The 21,384-nt window shown below is 40.7% G+C and overlaps 1 protein-coding gene across 1 annotated transcript in view; it reads left to right on the top strand.

Annotated features, from left to right (window-relative positions):
* The window catches only part of LOC149806251 (vitamin K-dependent gamma-carboxylase-like), a 152,899-nt gene that overhangs the window by 47,871 nt on the left and 83,644 nt on the right, over positions 1-21,384 (top strand). The gene's annotated exons all lie outside the window — the stretch shown is intronic.

Raw genomic sequence — 21,384 nt, forward strand, 5'->3', positions numbered from 1 at the left:
ATATCGAGTGTTTGGATTGATGTCTGTGTAGAAATATTAGCAACAACTATATATCCATTGTTTCGGCTGATGGCTGTGTAGAAATATTAGCAACAACTATATATCCAGTGTTTGGGCTGATGGCTGTGTAGAATTATTAGCAACAACTATATATCCAGTGTTTGGATTGATGGCTGTGTAGAAAAATTAGCAACAACTATATATCCAGTGTTTGGATTGATGGCTGTGTAGAAATATTAGCAGCAACTATATATCCAGTGATTGTGTTGATGGCTGTGTAGAAATATTAGCAGCAACTATATATCCAGTGTTTGGATTGATGGCTGTGTAGAAATATTAGCAACAACTATATATCCAGTGATTGTGTTGATCGGTGTGTAGAAAATTAGCAACAACTATATATCCAGTGTTTGGGTTGATGGCTGTGTAGAAAAATTAGCAACAACTGTATATCCAGTGTTTGGGTTGATGGATGTGTAGAAATATTAGCAACAACTGTATATCCAGTTGTTGTTGTTGTTATAGGGTTTAACACCATTTTTCAGCACACGATAGGCTATACATGGCGGCCAGTATTAATGGTGGAGGAAGAACTCGGGGAAAACCACGGAAAGAACCACCGACCCTCGAGAAGCTACTGGCAAGCTTTCTCACATACCCACATTGGCCAAATCCGAGACTCGAACCTACGCAGACAAAGGTGAGATGGCAGTGATCCTTAACAGATAGCGCTTTAGACCACTCAGCCACTCGGGGTCCCGTATATCCAGTGATTGTATTGATGGCTGTGTAGAAAAATTAGCAACAACTATATATCCAGTGTTTGGATTGATGGCTGTATAGAAATATTAGCAACACTATATATCCAGTGTTTGGGTTGATGGCTGTGTAGAAATATTAGCAACAACTATGTATCCGGTGTTTGGGGTGATGGCTGTGTAGAATTATTAGCAACAACTATATATCCAGTGTTTGGATTGATGGCTGTGTAGAAAAATTAGCAACAACTATATATCCAGTGTTTGGATTGATAGCTGTGTAGAAATATTAGCAACAACTGTATATCCAGTGATTATGTTGATGGCTGTGTAGAAAAATTAGCAACAACTATATATCCAGTGTTTGGATTGATGACTGTGTCAAAGTATTAGCAACAACTATATATCCAGTGTTTGGATTGATGGCTGTGTAGAATTATTAGCAACAACTGTATTTCTCACCCATGCAACAGAGAAATTTAGCTGTTTTGCTAACCTTACTTTTCTTATCTCAGTCTAATCATCTCAGACCAGTCTTCTCAGTCAAGGTGTCCATGTGCTCAGATGTCCATGCGCTCAGAACTACTTTTATAAAAAATAAATTCTTGTTGTCTTCTGCTGTGCCAGACATAGTTGTTCTAAAATCAAACAACAACAACAACAAATATATAACAAAGACATAGTAACTTAAGGTAAATCCATCTTTGAGTACACACCATACAAAAACATTTCGAGAGAGACAAAGACACACACGCATACGATGTCAAACTTTTTGGTATTATGCTAGTTCCACACAGCATTGTCAGTTTTATCTGATATGCAGGCCTAGCTCAATATATTTTCAGGTCAGCAACATTAAATGTAGCTAAAGCTATGTAACTAGTTTTAAACACTTCGTGTAAAACAAATTATATACTGTTAGCTACATTTAGTGACACTGACCTGAAAAATGACTGCTACAGATAGGATAGAATTCTCAATGCTGTGTGAAATGAACTATGACAGAAAAAACTGATCCATGCATGTGGACTATAGACCTATACACTTCACAGCATCCCAACTCTCTTAACAAGTATAGAAAACTTAGTAACGGCCAGAAAATGTGTTATGTCAAACATGCTTTATTCTAATTTTGTTAAGCATCTCCACTGTGCCCCAGTTGAATCAAAAATATAACTCTAATATTTATTGACAAATAATGCACTTACCAGTCAGAAGGAGTAATTTATCCATCAACAGATTAATCCATAAGCAAATTTCACTGTAGCACTGGCCATATTTCCAAGACAGAAAAATAAATTTTTAAGAAATCCATGAACTTTAAAGTTTAGCACATGGTTATCCACCTGGGTCCGTATTTGGAGGGTCATTTATACATGGGAGTAATTTTACAATCATTATTAAGGATAACACAAGTGTGTCACAAACAATTTCACTTCCTCCATAGAAAAGGAGTTATATATGATAGTGACACAGATCACTAATTACCCGTGAATAACCCAAGCATGGGCACTCATGCTACATGTAACTTTTTGTTACAATAATAGCCTATACACTACAACATAGGTGTAGGCCCAGTATCATTATTTTCTTGTAATAAATATAACTATTTATTGTTAATTTCATATGACATCCATATATTAAATGTGATAATTTCTCAACACTATGCAAAGTTTTATGTTGTTATTTTGTTTGGCTCGCACATAAAAGCAGTGTACTTCGAATGACATGGTCACACCACAGTCCTCGTTAACTTATTTGTATTAATACACTACATGTAAACATTGGTGCATGAACTATATTGCACAAGTGAGAAGTTCTTTTTTACTTTAAAGGAAATTATTGGGTGAGAAAATCTACATTGGGGTTTGAAACGAGACAAGGAAATCCCAGTCATGGGGTTGCATTATATGTCTCTCTTGACTGGGATTTCCTTGTCTCGGTTCAAACCCCAACATAGATTCTATATATCCAGTGTTTGGGTTGATGGCTGGGTAGAAAAATTAGCAACAACTGTATATCCAGTGTTTGGGTTGATGGCTGGGTAGAAAAATTAGCAACAACTATATATCCAGTGATTGTGTTGATGTCTGAGTAGAAAAATTAGCAACAACTGTATATCCAGTGTTTCGGTTGAATGCTCAGTGGTAAAACATAGCAACAGCCATATATCCAGTATTATGGTTGATGGCTCAAGAACCATATATCCAGCGTTTGGATGCCATATATCCATTGTTTAGGTTGGTGGGTCTGCAACCATGTATCCAGTGTTTGAGTTGATAGCTCAACAGCCATATATCCAGTGTTTGAGTTGATAGCTCAACAGCCATATATCCAGTGTTTGAGTTAATGGATCTATAGCCATATGTTCAGTGTTTTTGGGTTAATGTCTCAACAGCCATATGTCCAGTTTAGTTGCTGCTGTGTTAAACTGGTGCCACTGTCAGCTTGAAGATCTTGTTATCACCACTTCTTAATAGATGGCATAGCTCCATGGGGTTTTCACAACAAGATTTAATAGGTCCAAAATGCAAATGACATTAATCTGAAATCCTTTGCGGCAGCCATCCTGAAAATGTTGATATGGCTTTTTCTCCAAGTGCAGGTGTCAGTATGGGATGTTCACTGAAAGACTTCTTATGATATGCAGTTTATCCTAACTAAAAATGGTGATGATTAGACCTCCAATTTGGCTTCCATGATGGCCTTGTTGAAAACCTTGTTATAGCTACTATTCTTGAACAGATAGTCTGGTAGTCATTGGGATTTTGGTGTCTGATAGCCATTGGGATTTTGATAAACATGACAGTCGTTGGGATTTTGATAGTCATGATAGTCATTGGGATTTTGATAATCTGGTAGTCATTGGGATTTTGATAGTCATTGGGATTTTGATAATCTGATAGTCATTGGGATTTTGATAGTCATTATAGTCATTGGGATTTTAATAGTCATGATAGTCATTGGGATTTTGATAATCTGGTAGTCATTGGGATTTTGATAGTCATTGGGATTTTGATAATCTGATAGTCATTGGGATTTTGCTAGTCATTATAGTCATTGGGATTTTGATAGTCATTATAGTCATTGGGATTTTAATAGTCATGATAGTCATTGGGGTTTTGTTAGTCATGATAGTCATTGGGATTTTCATTAAAGACTTCTTGTTATACCTGGTTTGGACTAAAGAAAATGGTGCTGATCAGACCTCCAGTATGACGGTTATAGTGGCAAACTTGAAAATCTTGTTCACTCTTCTCATCATGGAGGTATGGTTGTATTGACATGGGCTTTTCCCAAAGATGCTTTTTACTCATTGTAGTAGGTCCTAAATTTAACTGCTGCTAATGTGACCTACCAAAATGTAAAAAATCTTGTTGCATCAACTTTTCCTGAATGGATGGCTATATCTATTTTTTGAACAGTTTTATTTTATAAATAAAATACCTCTTCTTTCTTCGGATGTATGGTTGTTCCTGTATGTGAAAGATGCAGATTCAATTCTAAATTTTCTGCCTTCATGCCCATCTTGAAAAACTCTGAATGGATACTTCTTTTTGAAGTGATGTTAGTATCAATATCAAGTTTTCACTAGCAATATGTAACTGGTTCTGAATGGCAGTATTAATCATCTGGCCTCCAACATGGCATCGTAATGTTGGTATTTACATGAGGCTTTCAGTAAACACTTGTTGTTGTTGTTGTTATTATTGTGGGTTTCAATGCATGATTGGTTATACATTGCTGCCAGTATAGCTGATGGTGGAAGAAACCAGGAAAGCCCCAGTAAGAACCCATTGACCCATAGAAAGCTACTGGCAAGCTTTGTCACATACCTACATTGTGCAAGCCTGAGACTTGAACCCAGGTGGACAGCGGTGATCAGTAAAAGTTTAAAAACAGCTTAAGGGCAAGCAAAAATTGCTCTATCTAAATCCAATGATAAAGACAATTTAAGTCTACAGCCTCACTCTGATTTGTTTTCTAGTTTTTAAAGTATACAAGGAGAAATGGTGCTTTTTTGTGACTGGTGTCATGCAGATGATGTCACACCAAATTCCGACTCCATTCCCAATCTGGCTAACTTATTTTTTTCTCTTTGAAAGTAAGAAACTAGCACCAGTAATAATTGATTTATATCGTTTCATGATTCTGACATTTTAAGAAATCATGGACAGCCTTATGTTGGTCACAACAAAGATCTTTCAGATTTGCTTGCCAATTTTGTTCTATCCCAACCTCGTTCACTTTTCCCGAAGTGGAATATAACATGGGTCATGACATGGCTGTGCTCATCGAATCTTTGTCCACTGTCCTGATAAACTATCATACAAGAAACACTTCCTGATAGTCTTGGTTTTGCATCGAGAGTAAGTGAGCTCCATGCTCTGTCCATGGATCCAAACTACCAGATGTTGTTTTAATAACACAATGGCGTTCTTTGCAAAGAACAAACTTCTCTCTACTGGTCAACAGAAAATAACTTCACACTCCTTTCATCGATTGATTACAAGACCTGGTATGTGGCATCAGAATCTTTCTGACGTGCATGAAGTCCATCCAGTCTGGATGCCAGAGGGTTTCCTCCTGCTAAAACCAGAGAAACTGGATAATCCCACAAGCATTATGTTACTGGCTAAAGGGAGTCATCCAGTCAGCATAATTTGATCTTTCAAATAAACATCTAATGAGGATATTGGCACGTGAAATATTTCTATGACCCTTTTATTGTAATGTCTCAGTTAAGGATATAATGGACTCAGTGCCCAGTACACTTTTTCTTCTTTCTTTTTGCATTACTTGACCTCACAAAACATGAAGTTTAATATCGTTGAGTGGAACTCTACAGTTTCATATTTTACATAGGGTTAGAATTTTAAAGATAAAGAATTTCCCTGTATTCTGGCTTTTAAAAAAGATATTGTACATTTTAGGTTTTGTTCAAAGAACCTTTAATTCCCTTTATTTTTATGTATGATTGATGATGTAATATGGGTTATAGAGTATACAGCTTGGCCAAACTTCAGCTGTGCACATCTCAAAAAACTGCTAGCTCTGCTTGGTGATTTTCACTTCCTGGACATCAGAGGTAAATTATACAAAAAGAGAGTGCCAATAACTTTTTCTTACATCTTATGTATTTGATAATTCATTGATTGCACTTTCAGAAGCTGGTATTGTCTAGTCTGGCAAAATTCATTTATCTTATTTTGATAACTGCTTATGATGGTGTAATTTACACTAATTAGGCTGACTTTTTATGATGGTGTAATTTACACTAATTAAGCTGACTTTTTATGATGGTGTAATTTACACTAATTAGGTTGACTTTTTAGCACAAGGGAGCAGTCTCCATTAATTAGCAGCAGAGGGGGCGAATCGGACATTTTGTCCAATCGTTATTTTGCTTAATTATTACTTTCTGCAACTCAACGATCTAGTGTCGTCAGCGCCTGGTAAAAAAAAAACGACGTCGTCGTTGGGGGATCGTCCAATCGTCATTTGGTTTAATTAACACCTTCTGCGCGTCGATCCCCAGCGTCGTCAGCGTCCGGTAAGCACATCGACGACCGCGTCGATGTCATTGCCCCCTCTGCTGCTATGATCTTACAAACAGAGTGATCACTAACTCCTCCTCTTGCAGATCAATTAGGTTATTTGACTGATCGGTAAGTCTGAAATTAATTCTCGTTAAAAACCGATCATGGCATCGCATATAGACCGGATTAATCGGACTCTCAATGATCAAAAATCCCGGAGGGGCTGTTGGTGAAAACGAATAAAGGATATACCCCTGTTGAGCTTGATTTGATTGCTTGGTATCCACCTGATAACTCCCTTCGATAACATCACACACTAGATTGATCGCTATCACTGATGCGATATTTACGTTGTATGGAGCAATATGCCTACCACCATCTCCGTTATCGTGTCTGAGGATAGTTGATGGGGGGGTGTCCGCGGGTGGATTCTCAGGCCATCCTAGTATGGTTCTTATTGAACTGTTATAAATATCAACCATATACCCCGGTGTGCTTATTTCAATCGTCGACGATAACGTCGGTTCATGAACCGTAATAGCGATTTTTGATTCCTTTCCTGTGATCGATTTTATCCTGCGTTGAAATTCTTTATTGATTTGCTCTATTTGGTATGACCCAGTTGGTATTGTAACCTCCTCCCAGTTTGGGGTCCCATCGGGTTTATTTGTCCGTGCAAAAACCAGCGAGTTATTAGGTTGTTGTCCGTTAAATGCGTCCGCTCGGATATTAGGCCAACTGTGATATACTCGCAATTTTGCCAGCGCTATTTCCTTTACTGGAACCGGTGATGGGAAGTTCACACTGAATTCGGGTTTCGTTGATGTTATCGATATCATACTTGTTTGTACCGGAGTGGTGTTCTCCGCGATCCGCTGAAGTAATTGAGACCCTTCGGGGTTCAGCGACATTATTATTATTCGTTGTTTTTAGTGTCTAATTTTAACAACCAGGTGGTTTCGGCTTCCAGTTGAAAATCCTCGATTTTTGACATCGCGGAGCTATATAACTGGACCATCGTGGAGAATTCAACATCGGATACGAACAAATTATCAATCGATAACGAGATCAACCCGGATAATTTCGAGTATGCGTCGGATACTATTTGATGTTTTACTGTATACTCGTTGAGTTTTTTCTGAAAACACGATGATATCTTCCTAGTGATTGCGTTGGCAACTCCAGCAACTGTTGTCATTGCGGAGACAGCGATTGGAACAGCGATCGGGGTTATCGTGGTCACCGTGGATAAAATAACACCGGCGCCAGCTACTATACCCGACACCGAGTACACGACCGCGTCGATGGCGGTTATTTTACGACGGTATTTTTTTATTTTTACACGGTATTGTTCGGAAAGCGTTTTCAAGTTCGCGGAAAATTCTTTTGCGGTATCGAATCGATATTGATGTGACGTCGGTGATACCTCTGATTCAACTTCCTTGGTGGTCATTTTTATTTTAAAAGAGCTAGTGTTTTTAATTACTTAGATTCGCTGCAAATTCCACATACCATGTAATGTTTGCCCGGGCTAGATTTCTATCAACGGCATAAATTGTAAACTGTTCAGTTGCGTTCTTGTCTATAATTGTTGATATTGTATTGTTAAACCCGGATGAACTCGACGATAATATATTAAACTGCATCATTGAAACCAGTGTCAATCGATAAATGCCCTTAACAGTTGCGGTGATATTTACTGTATTCTGTGTAGGAGTCCAATCGAATGATCCATGCCGAATTGTGTATACTGTGTTGATGATGTTCTCATGAGGGATTTTTATTTTTTCAAATTGCTCTGCTACTCTCGGTAGTCCGTCTTTAATCGCTTCAACATCAGTTTTAATCGTTCCTATTTCCTGTATATGCGTGTCCACATCTTTTTTGTTCGCTGCAACATTAGTTTTGATTGTTTCTATTTCCCGTGTATTCTCGGTTATACTTTTTTTGTTTGCTGCAACATCAAGTTTGATTGTTTCTATTTCATATGTATGCACGTCTATGCCTTTTTTGTTCGCTGCAACATCAGTTTTAATTAATCCTATTCCCCGCCAATATGCGTCTACATTTTTTTTGTTCGCTTCAATATCAGTTTTGATTGTTCCTATTTCCTGTGTATGCGTGTCCATATTATTTATGATCGTTGTAACATCAGTTTTGATTGTTTCTATTTTCCGTCCATGCGAGTCTACATTATTTATGATCGTTGCAACATTAGCGCCGATTATTTCTATTTCCCGTTCATGCGTGTCCATATTATTTATGATCGTTGTAACATCAGTTTTGATTGTTTCTATTTCCTGTCCATACGCAGTGATATCATTTATAGTTATTGTGATTTCATCCGGTTTGGCATTTTTTTTACCAAGGAATTTATCAAAGTTGTCATCGATCCTGTTAACATTTTTTCGTAACGAGGTAAATTGGCCCGACAGCGTCGTAAACTCCAAAATAGTATTTTTTATTGTTGCAAGATTCGGTTCGGTTACCGTCGGGGTTCCAAAAAAACTAGCGGTAGTGAGTTGTATATCGGTGACAGATTTTTTCACCTCGGTGGCAGATTTTTTCACATGCGCGTCAAGTTCGATCACGGATTCATTCAACCTTATAGTACCGTCTCGGATTAATTCTATTATTCTCTCTATCTCCACTATATGTTTACCTGGTCTGAGTCGTCCGTCGCTGGTATACAGCGCGATAGCGTTCTCGGCGGCATCACGCTGTCGTATTAAAACGTCATTCAGTGACATATTACCGGATTTCAATTTACCCTGGCGGTCTTGAAATACAACTATTTCGCCCGGGTCAACACTTGTTAGATTCAACATATCAGCGATTTCATCCTCAATTAGTTTTTTTATGTCGGCGGCGGTCGTTTCCGCGGATTGTTTCAGCGCCGAAACCGGTCGCCCCCAGATATCAATCATTATTATTGTAAATGTTATTCTCTAAAATCCGTTGAGCTTCTACAACCCCACTAGTGTATTCGTTTACAACCACATGAGGTGGTTTCCGCGATGATGAAATCGCCGCGAGTACGTTCAATACCTCACGGCCACATATCGGTGGGTCGCTTAATCGCTGTGTTGGCAGCGTGGAATAAAAAACCCGGGCTGAACACGCCCGGGCTGAACACGCCCGGATATACCGCATGAACTCTTTCGGCGGGGCTAACCCGTATGAATCAAAATAGACGATTGCACGCGGATCAATCGCGTACGCAACCCAATGAGTTCCCGCTCCGGAGGACCCATCGAGGTTAATTATGCCTGTTTCAGTATTCCTTGGGGCCGCCGGTAATTGATCCCTCATAAAAACACCTCTGAAGTTTTTTATCGCTAGCGCGTTTGCGGCGCCTATTAAATCAAAATTAGACATGGGAGTCATTGACTCCCGAGTCAATAAACGGTTCCTGGTAGTCTTAGACCCTTTCCCGAATACCATGAATACGGGGTCCCCGGTAGTCTTAGACCCTTTCCGGCCACGGGTCGTTTTTTTTTGTAGCCTTTCCCGGTTGCCTTCTTCAATGCCATCCCCGCCGCAGTACCAACGGCCCCCAACGCCGCCGCCTTAGCCACTGCTGGTGCGGCCGCGGCAATCAACGCTGGAATCGCAGCTAACAGTGGAAATATCCCACCGGTCCTTTCCATGTTTTTAATTGCTGCGGCTGAAAAATCTATTTGAACACCCTTTTTATTCTTCATCGCATCATTGAAATGTTTTATTTGACGCGCCGTCAACGATATCTTATGATTACCACCTGCCATCTGTGACGGCTTCAGCGTTATTGTGGTTCCGCATTGTTTAGCCGACTTTGATCGTAATTTCTTGACTTGACCATCAGTCAACTCTACACTGACGACACTATACGACATTTATTGTAAACGCGTTTTGTGCTTTCAATTACATGTTTTCCACTGGCGCATCAACGATTCTCATTCGTCCACCAACGCCTTCTAGCAGCATTGATTTATCGCTGAGAATGACAGCAACCGCTCTATAATTAACACCACCCGGGGCTATACGAGCTCGGAAGTGTATATCAACGACGGATTGTCTCGTTAAATCAAGATGTTCCAGCGAAAAATAATAAATCGGATACAGGTTTTTAAAATCAAGTTGTGATATTTGCAAACCAGTGTCGACGTTTTGATCACGACCCATATACGACAGCAATCGATGATACACACGTGCGATATGGTTGTCGCCGTAATTAAGCTGTATATCCTCGGATGGTTCCTGTTGTCCGTTTATTCTCAGCGAAACATCCCTGACTCCTAATTGATCAAATATCATATGGCTGCGTTCTTGACTACCCAATCGTTCCCTATTCTGCAGCGCTATGAATATATGACGCGGGGCTGAAACACCCTGTTTTGATGCCAAGTGCCATGTAAACGTATTGGCGACGTTATCCTCTTTAGCATCAGTTGTTACCGCTAGCCAACTCAACAACGATTTCCCTCCCTGTTCCATAAATGCTAACAATCGTGCTTCCGTGGTAACTGATGGAGTCAGCACCGGCATCCACAATGCCATTTTAGTTAAAACGACTTTACCGGCAGCGACGCCAGCAGCACGCCATATTGCATTGTTATCATCGCCCCTTCTCGTCAGCGCGATTGTATGCTTAGCCCCATAGACAACTTTTCTGACATTTCTGCAGAATCCAAATATGTGATGGAGTGGAATCGCGCATGAAAACTGTCGGCGTGGTCCTTGCAACATTCCTACTCGTGCTGCGAATCCTAGATTGTAATCATTGTTGGTGCTTTTTATAATATTGAAATTAGCGCCTGGTCCTGCTCTGCGGTCTGGATTGGCTGCTTCAGCCTGTGGGTCAACTGCGGTATCTCTTTCCGCCAGCACGTTGATGTACTGAAGATGATCAGCGTTATTAGTGGTGTCCTTTGCGAACATTATAGATGGGCCCGCCGATCTTGTATAATCATCCGAGTATCTCGCCAACCCAATTATCGTCGTTGCAACATCAACCTCGCGTTCTATTGATTCAATTTCTCGCCCGTCAATAAGATATCTGGCGCTCTCAAATAACGCCATGATACCGTTGTTGACGAAGCCAACTCGAACACGATGGTCATCTGCGTATGGTGCATTATCGGCGGCATTTGTCACGAGTTCTCCCTCGATTTCGATAAACGCTTCACACGGCAAAAAATATTTACTGGTATCTTGGACTTGAAGTTCAATTCGCGATCGTAGGTCGGGTTGCGCTGCATAATAAGAATAATATTGATAATCACGGACAGAATCATCCCTGCGCACTGGGGCGTCCATATCAAACGCGGGATCAGCGGTACGCGCAAACATTCTATTATTTATCATGTTGATGTTTTCAATTGCGATTTTTTCGTCGTAAATTCTTTGAATTTAAACCACTGCCCGCTATCGCGTTCATGAGCGCGTTGGTTGCCGCATCGGCGGATGGCTCAGCCATTGATGGCTTCGTCGCCAACGACTGAGTCGTCGCCAACGACTCTAGTTTTTCTTCCACGGCGTTATTTATTACTTTACTGACATTTGCAGGCATCACTGTCGTTGATGGCATCTGTTTTCTTTTTGAAAATCTCTTGGATTTCACCAACGACATTAGTTTGTCTCGTGCGGCAGAAAACGCCCTTCCGGCAACATCTCCAATGGCACTAATACCCTTATCACGAATAACATCAATAGCCTTCATTCCTAATTGTTTGGCTAACGGCGCTACTTTTGGAGCCATTCTTGTAAATAACCCCGCAATGGTGCTACCGAGACCATCTCCATAGTACGCGCGGTAAACAGGCAATCGCGAGTTTACCACGTAGACGAGTACTGGTTTATCATGGTTGTAGTGTATGATCATCCTTATTAAAAACACCAGTTTTCCAATTAATCATCCACGAGCTCGTCTATGAGCGTTCGATATGCATTAATGTCCATAATACCGCCTGTAAATAACCGCTTGCAAATATCAGCGGCCTCATTGATTATTTCCGTAGAGTTATTTCCGGCTCGTTTTCCTCCGATTAGTACTTCCAGCCGTGATATATCACTGAGAACACTATTAGGGCAGGTAACGCCGTAGGATTCTTTACCAACAGGGTATCCTTTTCCTTTTTTTGGTGTTATACTCTTAACTTCCTTGTGGAATGCGTCGTAATCGGATTTACTACGATGTGGTAATGCATCTTTATGTTTACTCGCTAAATACACTATTCTTGCCCAGTCCTTTAACGACTTTATATTTTTCTCGTAACCGCTATTGATATGCTTCTTATCTCGTATGCTCTTAGCAAAATTGTTGGCAGCAAAATTAATTAATTCTTCCCTGTTGCTGAAGCCTCTAATTTGATCTATTGTGCTCTTCTTGAGTACAATACGGGGTATATTCCCCTCTTTTTCTTCCGGTATTTCTTCTTCTGGTATTTCTTCTTCTGGTATTTCTTCTTCTGGTTCTCTTGCGGTGGCGCCTAGTTCTTCTTCATCGGCCATTGTAACATAAGGTTCTTGTGGTTCGGTTATAGCGAGTGGTGGTGGCCTCCGTGTTGTAGCAGCCGCTATTTTTGCAGGAAGTGTTTCTAAAGACCTTTTTGTTTGTTCGGTCTGAGCCGCTATCTTTTCAAGCGCATCGAGGACGGGCACAGTTGCCGCCGTAACATCTTTGGTCGCTTTAGTTACCGGGGCAAATAACTGTTCACTTCCAACAGCAAAATCAGTTTGCATTTGTTGTCGCGTTTGAAGTTTCTCTCTCACTCTGTCTCGTAACGGTATAAACTTTCTAAGCGCTGCTAGCCGCTCTCTGGCTAGCCGAGTAGTAAGTGATTCACCTACCATTATTGTAAATTGATCCGCAATTTTCTAATTTTCCGCCGAGTGTACCATCGGGGGCTCCACGGAGTTTTCGTCTATAATCCTTCTAATGTTTTTGATCTTACTAGAAATCTCCCGGCGTCGTTCATAAACACGTCCGAGTTTTTTTCGTATTATTTCAACGGCAGTGAATAGTCCAATGAATGCATTTGCGTCATTGTGGTACAGGTTCTCATTAATCGTATGTTGTAATCGTTTTATAAAAAAATACTCGCGGGCCAGGGTAAAACGCCCCCGTTTCGACTGTTCGTTAATAATCTCATAATCGGATAATATTTTTTCACTGTCGAGACCATCAGATAATTCAATTCCTTGATTTTTTAATTTTGAAATCTCGGCTAATATATTATTGATGTCTTCGATATTCATTATTCTTATAAAACATCTTGTTTTTAAATAAAAAGAAAAATGAAACCCCGTGTATCAATTCCGAAGGTGTTTAATAATTCGTTAGACGTGACCTCGTCAGCGCCATAGGCGCCGGTGACTTCATCACTCGCTGATTTCTGTTATATATGAAAATCGAATTCTATGCCCGGTCTTTTTTGAGATCGCTGAATTCTGTATTCCTTCTGCAACAAATCGTATTGAGGCGATATAAATGTCAAAATATTTTCCTGCTTCATTCATCGACTGAAATATTTTTTCCTCGTGAGTTGTTGTATCAAATGACTTTACGGGGTTTGCTTTCTTTGGGTATTTACCGGTTTGGCCTTTTTTGGTATTCTGACTTTGCGAGATAGCTTGCAAGTTTGTAAGAGAATTATCAGTCTTATTATTATTAATATGATCAATCACAAGCCCATTTTCGATTAATCCGTTGAATGCTTCAAATACAATCCTGTGAACATAATACTTCTTTTTTCCGGCACCAAACATCAAATACCCCTGATTATTTTTCCATCCAACCGGCTTCTTCAGTCTACGATTTCTAACAATGCCGTCGCGAGATGCCTCGTAATTGACGACCAGGGGATGCGGCTGAAATTCTTGGTCCATTTGTATAATAATACTACTTGTCTAATTTATTATTTGGTTTAATTATGAATCTTTCAACGTAGTCTTGGGGGGTTTTAATGACGAAATCGGCGGTGGGGTCAATGACGGCGTTTTTAATTCGCTTGTCATAATAGCGTTTTAGTTCCCTGTATCGCTTTCCGCCACAATTAATACACAACTGCGATTTTCCTCTTACACCGACGTGACAAACCAAGCACGGGAGGGGGCCAAGAGAACCATTACGAACGCTTTGTAAATGATACCCGCAGAATTCACCTCTACATGATTTATTGCACGGGGTTGTCGACCCAATCATCAACCATTTGCAGTGATTCATTATACTATATTCTTTCATTTAAATACTTGTTTTAATTATATGGATGAGTTTGAGAGATTAGCAGTAATTAAGCCCTGGAAAAATATTAAGTTCAATCTCGATAGAGTCCTCAAGGACACACCAAAAGCGTTAATAAACGATAAAACCCTGTTGAATAAAATACGCGATTGTATCAATGAATTCAAACGTGATGGTGCATCTCATAGTTGGTCAACATTTCGAATTGATGGTGTTGTTGATGCTACCATGAACGACAACCGCGCAGCAATGATAATATCACAACTTGACAGTAAAAGGTATTTCTTCAGAGTAAAATTCATTGTCCGGGTGGAATCAGGCGATTGGATCATACGTGATAAATTTGAACCAGTTTTCAGCGACAAGAAAACAGTCACTGTCAGCCGCGACTCCAAGCCGGGGTTGTTAACCGGAATTGACAGACCATACTATGAACGAGCGTATCCTGAAACAGCAGTTGTTTATGGAATATACCCGTTAAATAAGAAACCTGATATCGGAAAACTGAAACCGATGAAACAGTCAACGGGGATAAATTGTGTAGCAGAACGAATAATAGAGCATTTTACAAATGCATGTCGAGGAAACAAATTGACTGATTTACGACGTAGCAAAATCAACCAGTGGGAACTAACCGTAAAAGAGCGTGGAGCGACCATCAGCGACATAGCGAGATTAGAAACATCGCTGAGATTTCCAATAACCGTTACAACGATAACCGGTGAAGTATTACACGAATCAAAGTACAAATCAAAGGGAGCCCCAATCAAAATTATCGATCATAACGAACACGCATGGACGCCCGTGATCACAATATTTCCACGGAATAGAACAGTAAAGTATATACCCGAAGAATTCCTGGGAGAACAATTCTCCAAGGACGGTTTTCTCGCGGAGAGGAAACTATTTGATGCTATTGCCTACTTGTGTAAAAACGACCCTGTATCAGTGTGGTTACTTCGCAGCGCTGAAAACGATGCGGATACCTTTGATCAGTTTGTAAGGCCAAACGGTGAATTATATCGCACTGAAGCATTTCACAACAGGATGAAAAAAACCGCCATAGAATTTGAGGAGCATGATGAACAACTGCTAACAAATTGTTTTACGATTCCATCGGTTGCGGCTCATGTTGCAGCAAGGAAAAATGCGTGGAGACCAACGCGCAAGGAATTTCTGCCGGATGTACAATCCAGTTGTTTGGAGTATTATCACGGTGGATTATGGAACACTGAATACAACCGCGACGCTATGATCTCGGTTGATATGGTTGCCTGTTATCCAGCGAGTTTTCTCGGGTATGGATCCGCCGCCGAGTACTTTAGACGATTTGGACACCCCAGACATGAAATGACTCGTGTTGCTATTAATGGACCACTGCCTGATTTTGATTTAACCGGATTCGCTCGCGTAGTATCATTTGAGTTCGCGGCAGGACTCCATCGCTGTTGCTATATTTGGATCGGTAGACACATGGCTGAAAAGAAGTGGCTGCCAATAGCGCTGCTACGGTATATGATTGATTGTAGCATGCTAGTTTCGTTGATTGTCAGTGACGCGATTATATCATACCGGGCACAGACTGAAGTCTGGTTACCAGAACCGGAGCGTCTAGATAGCATAATTGACGAGTCCAGAAAAAACATTGATGCCGACGAGGAATATATCATCGAATGGTCCAGGAGGATATTCAACCAACGAAACCGCGAGGCAAAAGATCTCGGTAGAAGAATAATCGGTAAGTTCACACAAGGTGGAAAAAACCACGACTACAAACGATATTGCTCACGGCTGATTATAGATGACGCAGAATATGATTTCGTAATCAAGGACGCAGTGGCAAAAAATAGATACGTGAACTGCAAAACAGCTTTCTTGTCCAATGGAACGAGGTTGGGTACAGTTGTTACCTACAGCGATGGAGACAGCCCAGCATACCCGCATTTGAGGGCGTCTATGCTGGGTTACGCCGCTATCAATTTATTCTCGATGATAAATAGATTCCCCGACACCGCGGTTAGAGTAGCCGTTGATTCATTTTATATAGACGTAAAGTACAAGGGAAACTTAGCCGAGTTTACTAGTCCGGACGAGAGTTGGGGTACATGGAGAATTAAAAATGAAATACGACGCGATTATTCCCCGTCAGCAGATGTCACCGTTGAGAACAACTACTTACGCGGTGATAAATTGTCAGAATGGTCTAATGCACCATCGTGTTCTGATCCAATTTGTAGACACAAGACGGTTTATTTAAGCGGCTGTGGCGGGTCAGGAAAGACGACTCGGGCAATTGAATTATTTCGAACGCGGGCAAGTATAATCGTGCTTACACCGACCCATAGACTAGCGCGAGAGATAAAACAACGAAATGTTGACGCCGTTACTTATCACAGCTTTTTTCGATACAGCGGCGGTGAGTGGACTCCTGATCGAATGGGTGAAAAATTTATTCCTGAAGTTATCATCTGGGATGAGATATGTACTGTTTCGTTAGATACTTTACAAATGTTTCTTGAGTGGTTGCTGCGCGCGAATACAGCGGTAATCATGTGTGGGGACCATGGCCAACCACCACCATTTGTCGGCGAGGGTCCACATGATTGGTTAAGGGGTTTTGTGGACTATTATGAAGAAACCGATACTGATTACCGAGCACTTGATGAACAACTGCGCGAGGTTAAAAAACTAATCAGATTACAGCCGGATAGAGTTCAGTGTGAAATAATCCGCGAGGTGATTCCGGAAACGCCGTTGAATGAATTCTGGGAAACATGGAGACCAAACGATTTGATTGTAGCGAGTAGAAAGATAGTCAGAGACACACTTCAGCGGAAGTTGTTTACGTTGCATAAGGAAAAGTTTCCAACGCGTCCAGTGCCGTTATGTTATAGACCCGCGGACACACGGCGGCAGAACATTGAAGTTGAAATTCCAGCCCCGACAGCGTCGGGGACAAAAAAACAAATTCTCGTGCTGAATGATATCGTGCTCGTTGATATCAGCGTCGTCGAGGACGCGCTACGTGCTGATAAATCCCCGTGGACGCTAGGATACGCAACAACAATACATTCCTCGCAGGGACTAACCATCACGGACACAATTGTTTGGATAGTTGATAATCGCATCGAATGGTCGAATCTAGTCTATCTTGCAGTGTCCAGAGTACGAAGGATAAATCAGCTTCGAAGAATTGTTGTTGACGAGGTCAGTGACGGAGTCACCAACGACAAAGTCACCATCGATGCAAGCGTCATTGATAGAAAACTCTCGGGTTACCGCCAACAGGATAAAAAAAAACAGCGGCGTTTTGATATTGATGCCGAATTAATAATCTCGCTACGACAACAACAGAATAATCACTGCGCAAGTTGCAATTGTATAATGAGTTGGCGTTATTCGGATAAAGACACTCGCCAATTTACCGTGGATAGGATCGATAACAGTCTCGGTCATGTCAAAAACAATGTGAGGTTGACCTGTCTTGAGTGCAATAGACGCAACGGCGCTAGTTAAGACCACGTGGGGGCAATTGAGTATCGTTAGGTATCACTTGTAGTTGCTCGCGTGTAAATCCGCGCTGAGGAGCAGTTGAATCCAGCCTATAGATCGGTGGTCTACCAGTTGATCGTGTTATCGTTGATATGTTATGTGTGGTAACACTCCAAATAGGATCAGTAGCTCTTTTTTTACCGCCTTCAAGCTCTCCTGGTTCATACAGATATCTCACGGTGACATTGCCGAGAATCGGCTTAGAAACGCTATTTATTTTTAATTTTCCGGGTATATACTCGTATTTAATCGCGTCGCTGGGCTTCATGTTGATTACTCGGGTAATCTCGTTATTTAACGCTGCAATTACGCCTGGCAACCTTTTAACCCATTCACGAGATCGTTTTTCTTGGATGAATTCCTTCGCGTATTGATATCCAAATAACCGTTCAGCGAGAGTCCGATTGAATCGTTCAACAATTGCCTGATCACGATGTAGCGCAGTATGACCTCGTCGTATCGCGACGCTATGATGTTTCAGCGTTGATAAAACAGCACCGCGAAATTCACTACCGGGATCAACTTGTAATAGATTTGGCCAGCGCAGAGGGCCTCTTCGATAAATTCTTTCAAACGCAGCGGCTACTTCAGTTGCCGACTTTGTTTTTAACGGCTCCGCTTGTTTGTATCGACTCGCAACATCAACTACGGTTAGCGCGTATTTGTAACCGTTGTCATGCGGCAGAAATAGTATATCAGCCTGATGAACTTCATTAGGTACGCTGACATCAAAGCGCGAGAAGTTGATTTGTTTAGGCGGTGGTAGATAAATTTGCCATATAGCCTGTTTGGATAACCAATTAGCCGCAGTGGTCTTTGTTACCTTTGCAGCGCTTGCAAGCTTACCAATTGCGGCCTTCCCCTTCCAGTATCCTCTCGGAGAATAATAGATGGAATCCATCGTTTTTCTTGGATGATTGTTATTAATTACCAGCGCCAATCATTAATTTACCTTTCATAGCCGATTTTACCAACCATGAGGCCAATTTTTCTTTGACGGATTTATCAGGAATAGCATTTAGCGCGTGAATTAATTTTACATCCGCGATATGACGCTGTTGCAGATCGCTACTTTTGTAAGCAACATCATGAGCATGACACGCCTTATCGATAGCGTTTATTGGATACTCACCGGGTTTGGGCTGATTTTGATCATCGAGTCTAATATCTAATCGTGTTCCGGGGCCACAGTAGTTATATCCTGGGAGGTGTTTTTCTCCTGGATACTTTGCCCACGGTGTTCCGGGGAGTTTTGCCAATTTGGCTGCGATGTCACCTCCTCGCTTTTTTTTAAAACATCTCCGGGTCTAATAGAAATAAATCTAAATTTCTTTGTACCGCATTGTACACACTTACCAGTAAGCGCCGATCTGTTATTTCTTGTTGTAGCGGTTGTCATATCATTTGTGCCAGTACGCACTCTACACTTCACACAATATAGATCCATAATTTATGTATAGAGATATGAATATAATTGATTTTTCGGCGACTAAAACAAGAGAACCAGTTAAGCATGTTGCAGCGTTACCAAACTCGATCCGGATGATTATCATCGGACCATCTGGATCCGGCAAGACGCAATTGTTACTCAATTTAATAATGAGATGGATGAAGTGGGATAAGTTGTATTTGGTTGCTCCTAGCGTAGATGATCAACAATGCTACGAGGTGTTGAAAGATTTCAACGAGAATGCATCAGCGATCGCTAAAAAGAATGTTATTGAGTTTATTACGGATATCAATGATGCACCGGGTATTGATGATATTGATGGCGACGTTAACAATCTAGTCGTGTACGATGATGTTATGTTAGACAATCAAAAGAACCCAGCTAGGATATTTTCCAGAGGCAGGCATAAAAACACTGACGTGATATATGTCACTCAACGATACACTCAGATTCCAAAAGTAATCAGAGATAACTGCAATATTCTTGCTGTATTCAACGGCGTTGATACACACACGCTACGAAATATTTGGCAGACATGGTGCGGCGGTGACATGGACTTTAATGTTTTTCGAAACTTTTTTAGTCATGCTCAGTCGACCCCACATGGATTCATAACGATAAATTTACATGATCCTCGGACACGATATCGTATCGGACTTGACCAAATATTCGGTTAGTTGTAAATAATTTTCATTGTAAATAACCACTTAGCAGCAGAGGGGGCGATGACATCGACGCGGTCGTCGATGTGCTTACCGGACGCTGACGACGCTGGGGATCGACGCGCAGAAAGTGTTAATTAAACCAAATGACGATTGGACGATCCCCCAACGACGACGTCGTTTTTTTTTTACCAGGCGCTGACGACACTAGATCGTTGAGTTGCAGAAAGTAATAATTAAGCAAAATAACGATTGGACAAAATGTCCGATTCGCCCCCTCTGCTGCTTAATTTACTGTGTGTTTAGATTATGTACAGTTTCCACAAGTACAATATCCAAAGAAATTTCAGCTTCAGTACATGTAAGTAACATGGATAATCACCAACATTCTCACCATGTTGAAAATTTAAACAACCTCACCTTACACTCGCCACTCTCTCAGAGGTTCATAATATCTTTAGAGCGACCCCAAAATGGTCCTGTGGTTGCCTGACCATGCCACTCCTCGCACAAATGCATCCCCAGGAAGGACCTATCAACTTTCACTGGATTTGCCAGAGAAAAAGCTTTCTTTATAATTATTTATCAAGTTCGTGAGCCTAAAGGTAAGTTCCTTGCACATATATATACACACTTATATTTGATTGTGTCAGTTGTCATTAGGAGAGTCTTACCCTTAAAGGTAGACAGCTCTTTTGACCCTAAAGGGTACTTTTAAGTTGAGCTTGGATGCTCAGCATTTTCTAGTCCTCTTAGCTATTCTCCTAACCTTAATGAGATTGCATGATGTGTTTGACTAAGAAAGAAAATTGTATGGTAAATTATATTTCTCTGATGATACTTACTCTATCACATTGTTATAAATCCCTCCCAACCTTCCCCACAATGTGAGCATCCTGTCTCAGACAGTGCTCAAATTAAAACTTGACAATATCTCTTATGCAGAGTAATATTTGGTGGGGTAAGTGAGGTAATCTGTAAGAGTTACTTCCCTTTGTCTATACTACTGGGTATTGTCGGAGAAACTATTTCAAGTTCTTTGGAGGGCAGGATTCAGGAGGTAGCAAATGTAATTCCTAAAGTTATTGTGATTGGGTAAGTCTTTTCAGACAAATATACTTTACTATAAGATTTCCTTCCTGAAGAATATTAGAGAAAAGTTTCATCCTTAGAAGTTACAAAGAATAAAAATGACCAA

This window comes from Sinohyriopsis cumingii, chromosome 2, assembly GCF_028554795.1.
Source record: "Sinohyriopsis cumingii isolate HCF-2022 chromosome 2, ASM2855479v2, whole genome shotgun sequence".
Lineage (NCBI taxonomy): Eukaryota > Metazoa > Mollusca > Bivalvia > Unionida > Unionidae > Sinohyriopsis > Sinohyriopsis cumingii.